The 13,242-nt window shown below is 43.7% G+C and overlaps 1 pseudogene; it reads right to left on the reverse strand.

The window, feature by feature from the left end:
* Positions 1 to 9,547: 9,547 nt before the first annotated feature.
* LOC137312947 (probable G-protein coupled receptor 139) lies at positions 9,548 to 12,510 on the reverse strand (annotated as a pseudogene).
* Between the last annotated feature and the right edge of the window lie 732 nt (positions 12,511 to 13,242).

The following is a 13,242-nucleotide window of genomic DNA, read 5'->3' on the forward strand; positions in this document are numbered from 1 at the left end:
AGAGTTCACTCTGGTGAGAGACCTTTTAGATATTCTGACAGTTAGAAGAGATTTAAATGCACAAACGAACTGTTGGAACTTCAACGCACTCACACTAGGGAGTGACCGAACATCTGCTCCGTGTGGAAGAAGAGATTCACTCGGTCATAACACCTTCTGTCACACGAGCGAGTTCACACTGGGCAGAGGCCGTTCACCTGCTCCGTGTGTAGGAAGGGATTCACTCAGTCATTACACCTTCTGTCACACGGGCTGGTTCACACTGGACAGAGGCCGTTTACCTGCTCCGTGTGTCGGAAGGAATTCATTCGGTCGTCACACCTTCTGTCACACGAGCGAGTTCACACTGGGCAGAGGCCGTTTAAATGTTCTGACTGTGAGAAGAGTTTTAAAAGCAGAAACGAACTGTGGAGACACCAGCGCACTCAAACTGGGGAGAGGCCGTTCTCCTGGTCTGTGTTTAAGAAGAGATTCACTCAGTCATCACACCTTCTGTCACACGAGCGAGTTCACTCCGACGAGAGACCGTTTAAATGTTCTGATAGTGAGAAGAGCTTGAAAAGCAGAAACGAATTGCTGAGACACCACCGTACTCGCACTTCAGAGAGGGCCGTTCTCCTGCTCCGTGAGTAAGAAGAGATTTATTTGGTCATCCCAACTTCTGTCACACCAGTGAGTTCACACTGGGGAGGGATCTTTAAATGTTTTGACTGTGAGACGTCTTTAAAAGCACAAATGATCTGCTGAAACACCAACACACTAACACTGGGGAGAGGCTGTTCATCTGCTCCCTGTGTGGGAAGGGATTCACTAATTCATCCCACCTTCTGAGACGGGTTGCACGCAAGCAGAACCGGGACCAATATCCTCGCGGGGGAATTTGATAGTTCTTTTGGGGAGGGTTTAAACTAATATGGCAGGGAGATGGGAACCAAAGGGCAGGTACAGATAGGACAAATTCAGACCAGGAAACGGGAAGTAGAAAAACATTTTTTTACCTAGTTAGCGACTCAGAAAGGCAATCGAAGCAAAAGTTAAATCGTGTTCAGCACAGGAATTTGACGAGCCTGGATAGAGTTGAAAGGAAATACCTGTTTCCCCTAGCAGAGAGTTCAAGAACTAGAGGACATAGATTTAAGCTGATTGGCGGAAGGATTCGAGGGGACATGAGGAAAAACTTTTTTACCCACAGGGTGGTGAGTGCATGGAATTTGCTTCCCCAATTGGTGGTAGAGGCAGGGACCCTCAACTCTTTTAAAAAGTACCTGGACCTGCACCTAAAGTGCTTTAAGCTGCAGAACGACGGAATGGGTGCTGGAAGGTCGGATTAGAATGGGCACCTCGTTGTTCTTCGAGCCGGCGCGTACAAGATGGGCCAAATGGCCCTCTTCTGTGCTGTATTTATTCTATGTTTCTATGATTTTATGAGCTCAAGGCACAGATAGACACGTGGCAGCATGATATCTTTTCTATATAAGAAACCTGGTTTTAAAGAGGGAGAAATTGTCAGCTTAGCATCCCTGGATATAGAGTTTTCAGGCAGGATGGAGTGGGTGATAAAATGGAGGGGTATAGCATTATTGGTTCAAGATTCAATTAAAGTTGCGAGGAGGGATGATATGTTAAATGGATCATCAATCGAGGCCATATGAGTTGAGGTAAGAAATAAAAAAGGGGCAGTCACACTACTAGCAGTGCAATATATAGACCCCCGAATAGCGAAAGGGAGATAGAAGAACAAATAAGAAGGCAAATTTCTGCATGCAAAAATAAGAGGACAATAGTAGTCGGGGACTTCAAATACCCTCACATTAACTTGGATTCAAACGGTGTGAGGGGCACAGAGGGCACAAAATTCTTGATCGGTGTCCAGGAGAACCTTTTTAGTCAGTACCTGACAAGCCCAACAAAAGGGGATGCAATTCTGGATTTAGTCCTGGGAAATGAAGATGGGCAAGTGGGTGAAGTGACAGTGGGTGACTATATTGGGGATAGTGACCACAATTCAGTTAGTTTTAGCATTATTATGGAACAGGACAGATTTAAATCAGGAGTAAACATTTTAAATTTGGGGAAGGCAAATTTAACAGCACTAAGAGGTGATTTGGCAGAAGTGGACTGGACACAACTACTTGAGGAGAAGTCAGTGGCAAGCCAATGGGAGGCACTAAAAAGTGGAATTCTACGGGTACAATTCAGAAACGTCCCCTCAAAGAAAAAGGGTGACACAGCCAAATTTGGAGCTCCCTGGTTGTCAAGAAGTATGCCGGGCAAGATAAAGCAGAAAAAGAAAGCTTATGACTGTCACAGAAAACTAAATACTGCAGAAAGCCTGGGGAAGTATGGAAAGTACAGGGATGACGTACAAAAGGAAATAAGGAAAACAAAGGGAGGGCAAGATAAAATATTAGCTGGTTGGATTAAAGAAATCCCAAAGATATTTTATCACTACATTAAGAAAAAGAGGATAGATAAGGAAAAGGTGGGACCAATCAGGGATGATCAGGGTAACTTGTGTGTCGAAGAAGAGGATGTGGGTAGGGTTTTAAATGAATATTTTGTCTCCGTATTCACAAAGGAAAGGGAAGATCCGGAGGTAGTAGTTGAAGAGGAGAGGTGTGAAATATTGGATAAGGTAAACATAACGAGACAGGAAGTATTGGAGGGTCTGAAATCCTTGAAAGTTGATAAGTCACCAAGGCCGGATGGATTGTTTCCTCGGCTATTGAAGGAAGCCAGGGAGGAAATAGCGGATGCTCTGAGGATCATTTTCCAATCCTCACCAGATACAGGGGAGGTACCGGAGGACTGGAAGACTGCAAACGTAGGACCATTGTTTAAAAAGGGTACGAGGGAAAGGCCGAACAATTACAGGCTGGCCAGTCTTACCTCGCTGGTATGCAAACTATTGGAATCAATGCTGAGAGATACGATAAACTGTCACTTGGAAAGGCATGGTTTCATCAGGGATAGTCAGCATGGATTTGTTCAAGGAAGTTCATGCCTTACGAATCTGATTGAATTCTTTGAGGAAGCGACATGGAGGATTGATGAGGGTATTTCAGTGGATGTTGTCAACATGGATTTTAGTAAGGCATTTGACAAGGTCTCACGTGGGAGACTGGTCAGAAAGATAACAGCCCATGGGATAAAGGGAAATGTGGTGAATTGGATCCCAATTTTGCTCAGTAACAGGAAACAACGGCTAAAATTCGATAGATGTCTTTGCGAATGGAAATCCGTTTCTAGTAGTGTGCCATATGGCTCAGTGTTGGGTCCCTTCCTGTTTGTGGTATATATTAATTATTTGGTCTTGAATGTAGGGGGCATGATTGTCAAATTTGCAGACGACACAAAAATTGGCCGTGCAGTTGATAGTGAAGTGGATAGCTGTAGACTCCAAGAAGATAACAATGGTTTGGTGGAGTGGGCAGAAAAGTGGCAAATGGAGTTCAACCCGGAGAAGTGTGAAGTAATGCATTTAGGGAGGGCAAATAGTAAAAAGGAATACGCATCAAACGGGAATATATTCAGAGGTATAGACGAAGTGAGAAACCTTGGAGTGCATGTGCTCAGGTCCCTGAAGGTGGCAGGACAGTTCGATAAGGTTGTGAAGAAGGCACACGGAATGCTTTCCGTTATTAGCCGAGGTATAGAATACAAAAGCAGGGATGTAATAATGGAACTGTAAAAACGCTGGTAAGGCCACAGCTGGAGCATTGTGCACAGTTCTGGTCGTCACATGACAGGAAGGACTTAATTGCTCTGGAGAGAGTGTAGAGAAGATTTACAAGAATGTTGCCAGAGCTTGAAAATTGCAGCCACGAGGAGAGAATGGATAGGCTGGGATTGTTTTTCTTGGAGGAGAGGAGGCTGAGGGGAGACTTGATTGTGGTGAACAAAGTTATGAAGGATCGTAATAGAGTCGACAGGAAGTACCTGTTCCCCCAGCGGAGAGTTCAGGAACTGGAGGACATAGATTTAAGCTAATTGGCGGAAGGATAAGAGGGGACATGAGGGAAAAAAAATCGCAGAGGGTGGTGGGTGTATGGAATTCGCTGCCCGAATTGGTGGTGGAGGCAGGGACCCTCAACTCTTTAAAAGGTACCTGGACCTGCACCTAAAGTGCTGTAAGCTGCAGGGATACGGACCGGGTACTGGAAGGTGGGATGAAAATGGGCACCTGGTTGTTCTTTGAGCCAGCGCGGACAGGATGGGCCGAATGGCCCCCTTCTGTGCGGTATCTTTTCTATGGCTCTATAGTTCTACCGAAATGAGGGAAGGAGAGTGGGTAGCTGACGAATTAGTGGACGGTGGGTTCGGTGGGGTTCACTTTTCCATTGGCCGATGTCGTCTTCTTGTTGGGAGTGGACGGGTGGAGGAGATCGCGTCACCTCAGACAGCTGGAACAGCACAGGCTCAGTGCTCCACAGGATGGGTTTTGCAGCAAAACTTCGGCCAAGCAATGGGGGTTTTGAGTAAATATGATTCACGTTCCCTTTTTAGGTCTTGTTTCTTATTTACTCGCCCTACCCTTCTTTAATCTTTTCTTCGATCTTTTCTTTTCAATGCTAAGCAAAAAAGTCCAAGAGAAGATGCAGAAAATTGCCCCAAACGCAGACCACTTGTTCCACCTCCTGTGGTGTGTTTACAGATACGACCACCCCCATGCAATCGAGGTTGGGATGAATCTAGATGAATCAGACAATCTCCCTCCTTCCAGGTAGATGCAGTTTTCCTTTATCCTTTCTCTTCCCTCTCCCCTCTCCTCCAATCTTGAGAGCAAAAAGGTGGAACTCCTTGAACCCATCTCTTTGACTGAGCTTTTGTTCACCCCTCCTAATATCTCCTTCCTTGGCTTATCTTTTTCCTCGCCCCACCCTGAAGCCCCTCAGGATGTTTTTTTTTCCACATTTACCGCGTTGTATTATACAAGTTGTTGTTGCTGTTGTATTAAAGAGGCCTGAATATTAAAATATTAAATATTAAAAATGGTACTGGGAAATTCGGAGTTACCTTAGTACTGTAATATAAATGGAATATAGTTAATCGATTTAAATATAGTTCCAATACATTACTTAGCCTCCCCCTCAGCTTTCTTCCATATTCTCTAATTTGTCTGTTTATCTCTTTAATCTTGTTTTTTGTGTCTGTTCCATCCATTTCAGGCCACATTGCTTTAAATCTCTACCTAATTGGCTGCTTCAGCTGAACAATCAATGAGCTGATTGTCATCTTTCCAAAAGGGCTGTGATTGGTGGGGATGATTTCTTTGATTGATATCAGAGTGGGTTGCTGTGTGGATGGAGCGCTCGCTGAACTGCGAGGGTAAAGAAGGGTTATTACAGGGAAGGACGGTGGTGCTTGATGTGTAAAGCAGACATAAGCCGAGAATAAGTACTGGGAAACTTTGCTCAATTTATGTTTGGTTGTTGAAGAAAAATGTTTCAGGCCTCTTACTCCACCCTCAAAATAATACCATTGAGATTAGGTGTTGGAGCAACTTCCTTGCTTTTGTATTAATAAAGCCCAGTGTCCCACATGTTTTTTTAACAGCCTTCTCAACTTGTCCTTCCACCTTCAAAGATTAGTCGACATTCTGCTCCAGGCCTCTCTTTTCTTGCACCCACTTGAAGATTGTCCCATTTAGTTGATATTTCCTCTCCTCATTGCCCTGACCAAAATGCATCACTTCTCACTTCTCCATATCAAATTTCAGCTGCCATCTGTCTGCCAATTTCCCCAGTCTGTCGATGTCCTCCTGAATCTGTTACTAACGTCGACTTTGTTTCCTACATTTCCGAGTTTCGTATTCTGCAAACATGGAACAGATTCGCAAAATAGAAGTGCGTGGGATTAAAGGGACGTGGTTATTTGAGCACATTATTGGCTAAGGGATAAGTTGCGCACAGTAACAGTGAATGGATATTGTTCTGACTGGAGAGAAGCAGTGGGGTCCCCCAAGCATCGGTATTCGGAAAATTGCTTTTCTTGTTGTGTAGAAATAACCTGCACTTGTGTTTCAGTCGTACAATTTTGAAGTTTGCGGGTAATACAAAACTTGGCAACGTAGTAAATGGTGAGGAGGATGGTAGCAGACACCATGCGGACACAGACAGTCTGGTGAAAAGGACACACACGTGGCAGATGCAATTTAATGAGGATGAAGTGATGTACTTTGGGAGTAACAACATGGCGAGGCAGTATAATCCAAATGGGATTATTTTGAGGGGGGAGCAAGAGCAGAGGGACCGGGGTGGGGGGATATTCCAAATCTTTGAACGTGGGAGGGCAAGTTGATAAGGCAGTTTAGAAAGCGTAATTGGATTTTTGGCTTTGTAACTGGAGGCACACAGTAATAAACAAGGAAGTCAAGCTAAACCTTTATAAATCACTGGTTAGGCCTCAGTTGGAGTATTGTGTCGAATTCTGGTCACCTCACTTCAGGAAGGATGTCAAGACATTGGAGAGAGTACAGAGGAGCACAGACAAGTCAAGCTGGGGTTGTTCTCCTTAGAGCAGAGATGTTTAAAGGGGAGACAAAACAAAGGCATTCAAAATGATGAAGGGTCTTGATAGAGCAAGTAGGTAGGAGCTGTTTTCTCTGGCAAGTGGGTCATTAACAAAAGGTCACAGATTTCAAATAATTGGCAAAAGAACTAGAGGGGAAACGAGGAGAATTTTTTCACCAGCTGAAAGGGCGATGGAAACTGGTGGCGGAGGATGTTTGAAAAGGCATTTGTACATGTAGTCGAAGCCAACTAAGTTGCTGTGTTCGGGATGTGGGAGTAAATTAGACGGCTCTTTCAATGAACAGGCACAGGAACGAAGATGCCGAATGGCCTACAGCTCTGCTGTTAGAATCTAAGATTCCATTATTCTATGATCTCCTCCATCTCCTGCCCCATTAACACACTGATCACCGACACCGACAGTCCCGGGATCTCCTCTACCTCCCGCTCCATTAACACACTGATCACTGACACCTTCATTCCCGTGATCTGCTCTACCTCCCGTCCCATTAACACACTGATCAACGGCACTTACAGTCCCAGGATCTGCTCTACCTCCCGCGATATTAACACACTGATCACTGACACCTACAGTCCTGGGCTCTCCTCTACCTCATACCCCTTAACAAACTGATCACCGACACCTACAGTCCTGGGCTCTCCTCTACCTCCCCGCTCCACCCCGCCCCATTAACACATTGATCACAGTATGTAAAAATAAAAAAGATTAGTGAAGACAAATGTAGATACCTTACGGTCAGAAACAGGAGAATTTATAATGGGGAGTAAGGAAATGGCAGAGTAATTAAACATGTACTTTCGTTCTGACTTCACGGAAGAGGACACCAATAATTTTCCAGAAATGCTAGGGAGCCAAGGGACTAGTGAAAAGAAGGAACTAAAGGAAATGAGTATTTGTAATAAAAAATAGTGCTGTAGAAATTAATGGGACTGAAAGCCGATAAATCTCCAGGGCCTGATAATCTCCATCCCAGAAGAGGTAACCATGGAAATAATGGATGCATTAGTTGTCATCTTCCAAAATTCTATAGATTATGGAACAGTTCCTGCGGATTGGAGGATGGCAAATGTAACCCCACTATTTAGAAAAGGAGGGAGAGAGAAAGCAGGGAACTACAGAACGGTTAGTCTAACGTCTTTATTAGGGAAAATGCTACAGTCTATTATAAAGGCTGTGATAACAGCACAGTTAAAACATGTCAATGGGATTAGACAAAGTCAACATGGATTTATGAAAGGGAAATCATATTTGACAAACCTACTGGAGTTTTTTGAGGATGTAACAGGTAGAACAGATAAGGGAGAACCAGTGGATGTGCTTTATTTGGATTTTCAGAAGGCCAGTGATAAAGTCCGAAATAAGAGATTAGTGTCCAAAATGAAACCACATGGGATTGGTGGTAATATATTGGCATGGATTGATAATTGGTTAACAGACAGGAAACAGTGAGCATGAATATATCGGTCTTTTTCGGGGTGGCAGACAGTGACTAGTGGGGTACCGCAGTAATCAGTGCTTGGACCCCAGCTTTTCACAATATATATCAATGATTTGTTTGGTTAACCAAATGTAATATTTCCAAGTTGGCTAACGACACGAAACTAGGTGGGATCGCGAGTTGTGAGGAGGATGCAAAGAGGCTTCAAGGCGATTTGGACAAGTTGAGTGAGTGGGCAAATACATGGCAGATACAGTATAATGTGGATAAATGTGAAGGAAGTAAAAACAGAAAGGCAGAGTATTATTGAAATGGTGATAGATTGTGAAAGTTGATGTACAAAGGGACCTGGGTGCCCTTGTACAACAGTCACTGAGAGCAAACATGCAGGTGCAGCAAGCAGTTAGGAAGGTAAATGGCCTTCATTGCAAAAGGATTTGAATATAGGAGCGATGATGTCTTACTGCAGTTAAACAGGGCCTTGGTGAGACCACACCTGGAGTATTGTGTGTAGTTTTGTTCTTCTTACCTAAGAAAGGATATACTTGCCATAGAGGAAATGCAGCGAAGTTTCACCAGACTGACTTCTGGGATGGCAGGACTGTCATGTGAGGAGAGAATGAGTCGACTTTGCCTGTATTCACTCGAGTTTAGAAGAATGAGAGGGGATCTCATTGAAACACACACAATTCTGACAGGGCTAGACAGACTGGATACAGGGAGGATGTTTCCCCTGGCTGGTGGGTCCAGAAAGAGAGGTCACAGTTTCAGGATACGAGGTAGGACATTTAGGACTGAGATGAGGAGAAATTTCTTCCATGTGAGGGTGGTGAACATGTGGAATTATCTACCACAGAAGGTTGTTGAGGCCAATTCACTGAATACATGTAAGAAGGAGCTATATAGATTTCTAGACAGAAAAGGCATCAAGAGGTATGGTTAGAGAGCGGGAAAATGGTATTGAAATAGATATTCAGATCAACCCTGATCATATTGAATGGCGGAGCATGCTCGAAGGGCCGAAAGGCCTGCCGCTGCTCCTATTTTCCAAGTTTCTTTGAATCTCCCGCCCCATTCACACCCTAATCACCGACACCTGCGGTCCTGGGAGCTCCTCTACCTCCCTCTCTATTAACACACTTGTCACCGGGACCGACAGTCCCGGGATCTCGTGTATCTTCCGCGCCATTAACAGACTGACCAACGACAACAACAGTACCGGGATATTCTCTACCTCTCACCCCATTAACACTTTGATCACCGACGCCTACATTCATGCGATCTCCTCTACCTCCCGCCCATTCACACTCTGGTCACCGTCAGCTTGTGTTGTTGTTCACTTAATTACCTTTTAATTTATCCCATATGGACAAACATTTCCAGCGATAGGTGACCACATGTTATTTAACAACTTGTCCTTGCATGTGATACACACTTTGACAAGATCTGTAAAATGACTCTATCAATAACCTCAGGTTATAAACGTTTCAGCGATCAGATAAACACCCAGTGTTTGCAGCACCGCACCCTATCGGAATAACACAGATCTCACTCTGCAGTCTTCAGATCTTCGCACTATTTAATGAATTGAACAATTATAGTAAAGGGATATTTCACCACGTTCTTCAACTGCTCTCTGAATTTAGCCTGGGTCACGGCATAAATACAGGTGTTTGTGCAGCAACTCAGGAGCTGGAGCATAAATCCCAGTTCTTGTACAAGTGGATGTAGAATTACAGACGAAGAGTCCAAATACAACAATCGTCGATTAATAGAATAGAACATGAACACCACCCATAACACGATAAAGTTTCCTGATATAACAAACAGTTAAATCATTGATTTCCTACGACTTTCCATCTCTGGGTCTCTGGGGCTCTCCCCACTGCTGTGACCCCGGAGTCTCCTGCGGGCTCTGCTGGCCACTAAAATATGCCTGACTGTTAAAACATTCGGGAACAGAATCAGAATAATTGGGACACACGGGGTGAGGATATAATGAAGGAGTTCGATTACTGCCCATACCGGTGATGTTGAAACACCCGTTACATCAAAACAAAACCAAGGGGTATTGGAAAGCAGATATTGACCTTCGAACATAAAGTACCAGAAAATGTTCTTTAAACAGCTCAGCACACTCGCTGTTCCTAAAACTACATCTGCCGTTTTCTTGGTACAATAATTAGTTTTCAGCTCCTGGCAACAAATGGCCACAAAACGATCAAAGGTGAAAGTGACGGTGAACCAGACAGAACAGTCCGTGACTGCATAAAGCAGGACGGCGTGGATATTACACACGGGAATGTGGTATAGAAAAGTGAACTGTGAACGATAAATAATGGGAATCTGCCTCAATATCAGATCGATGATAATGACCAGTAGATCCGTCGCTGCCATGGATACCAGGTAGCGAGTGACACATTTGGAGAGTCCGCACTTCCCACGAGACAGGATCACAATTGTCAATAAATTAACTATAAGGAAGCGAAATAAAGTTTGAAGTTCTAGATCAAGCTGTGACCCTCTGTGAACAATAATAAAATCTCTGGAACCAACTATAAATACGAGTAAAGTCTCTGGATCCCCTGAAAATATTAGTGCAGTCTCTGGATCGCCTGTAAATATTGGTACCGTCTCTGGATCCCCTGTAAACATTAGTACACTCTCTGGATTCCCTGTAAATATTAGTACAGACTCTGGATCCCTGTAAATATCAGTACAGTCTCTGGATCCCCTGTAAATATCAGTACAGTCTCTCGATCCCCTGTAAATATCAGTAGAGCCTCTGGATCCCCTATAAATATCAGTACAGCCTCTGGATTCCCTGTAAATAGTATTAAAGTCTTTGGGTCCACTGTAAATATTTGCACAATATCTGGATTGTCTATAAATATTAGTAGGGTTTGTGGACCTCTTGTAATATTTGTACCATCTCAGGATGTCCTGTAAATGTTTGTACCATCTCAGGACGCCCTCTAAATATTAATACTATCTCTGGCACACTTTAATATTAGGACCGTCACGGGAACCCGTGCAAAAAAAGGTACAGCCTCTGGACCACGTGTAAATATCAGCAACGTCTCTGGAACATGTGTAAATATTTGCACCGTCTCTGCAACATGTGTAAATATTAGAACCGTCTCTGGAACATGTGTAAATATTAGAACCGTCTCTGGACCACGTGTAAATATTAGCACCGTCTCTGGGACATGTGTAATTATTAGCACCGTCTCTGCAACATGTGTATATATTAGAACCGTCTCTGGAACATGTGTAAATATTAGAACCGTCTCTGGAACATTTGTAATTATTAGAACCGTCTCTGCAACATGTGTAAATATTAGAACCGTCTCTGGAACATTTGTAAATATTAGCACCGTCACTAGAACATGTGTAAATATTAGAACCGTGTCGGGACCACGTTTAAATATTATTACCGTCTCTGGATCCCCTGTAATTATTTGTACAGGCTCTGGATCCCCTGTAATTATTAGTACAGGCTCTGGATCCGCTGTAATTATTAGTACAGGCTATGGATCCTCTGAAAATATTCCTACCGTCTATGGATCCCCTGTAAATGTAAGTACTGTCTCTGGATTCCATGTAAGTAATAATACAGTCTCTGGACCCCCTGTAAATATTAATACAGTCTCTGGATCGCCTGTAATTATTAGTACCATCTCTGGATCCCCTCTAAATATTACTACCATCTCTGGATCGCCTGTGAATATTAATACAGTTTCTGGATCCCCTGTAAATATTGGTGTGGTCTCTGGATCCCCTCTAAATATTAGTACAGTCTCTGGATCCCCTCTAAATTTTATGATGGCCCCTGGATCCATGGAAATATTAGTAGCAACGCTGGCCACTTTGAAAATCCTGACATACCCGAATGGCTCCGTAAAAATAGGATCATGCTCGAGCTCCCTGAACATACAAACTCACTCCCAGGGACCCATCCTAAATTGAACCTATCACCTAGAAACACCCCCCCCCCCCGTAAATATATATTCCCAACAATGTTCCCCCTATCGCTATATTTCCCATCCCACGTTAACACTTTAATTATGATGGTGGCTATAGATGCTTATCGGAAACTCGAACAGCAGAGAGTATGACACAGGGAATGAGAAGAACAGGAATACAGTGGAACACGTTTTATAGAATGAACATTTGGATATAGAGACTTACCAGGAACACCGACAGCAGCGAGGAGGGGATAGTAAATAATAAGAACAGTAATACAGTGGAACACGGTTTATGGAATTAATTGTTGGATATTGAGACTTACCAGGAACACCGACAGTAGCGAGGAGCGGATAGTATATTAGTTGTCTACTCCGAAGCATAAAATATGTCCGCCCCACAAATGACATTGAACCATAATATGCAAACAGATATTGAAACACCCAGAATGAACTGTCCCAATCGATCGTTCTAAGATTCGGACCCATAGCTGTAACATTCCAATCGATTGTTCTAAGATTCCGACCCATTTCTGTAACATTCCAAACTATTGTTCGAAAATTCTGACCCATTGTTTAACATTCCAATCTTTTGTTCCCAGGTTCCGATCTATTCTCTCCCTCTGTGCAGAGCCGCTAATCCCTGTTAGTGCCGGAGGTGATGCTCCCACTGACACTATGGGATAACACATTGAATGTAGTCGCTTATTTATAGCACAGGAAAACATTCCAGTGAGACAATTAGGGCCCAAACCGAACAAACCGAGTCGGTTAGCAACTTTAAAATGAACGAATATGACATCAAAACATATATTTAATCAAATATTAAACAGATGGAAATACCAAAGCCCAGTTTATTATATTAATAAATACATGGAATAACAGAAACTATGAGACCCGCGGTCTGGCAGCATTGAAGCTGGATTATTGCTTCTGGCTTCTGGTACAATTGTACTTGATTGTTGCAGCTTCCTATACTTGGACAGAGTTGCTACAGTATATAAAGAGCGGCGGTTTGGCAGGTCTGACATTGTTGGTGTCATTTACAACAGTGCGCTGAACAAGATTCCTGGCAGGCATGGGTGCCCTGCTGGGGCTCTCGTTGGCCAGAAAAGATGACTGGGAGCACGCAGAGAGGTCACGCAGAGCAGCTCAAGCTGCGAGGAGAAGGAAGAGGAGGAGGTGCAGGGCACTGAGCAGGAGGCCGTATTTCATGAAGGCCTTCAGGGAACAATACTCTTACCTCAACATAAGCAGAGGTCAGTGCATCCGATGGCTGCAGTTCACGGAAGAGGTCGTGCCGGA

This window comes from Heptranchias perlo, unplaced genomic scaffold, assembly GCF_035084215.1.
Source record: "Heptranchias perlo isolate sHepPer1 unplaced genomic scaffold, sHepPer1.hap1 HAP1_SCAFFOLD_44, whole genome shotgun sequence".
NCBI classification, from domain to species: Eukaryota; Metazoa; Chordata; class Chondrichthyes; order Hexanchiformes; family Hexanchidae; genus Heptranchias; species Heptranchias perlo.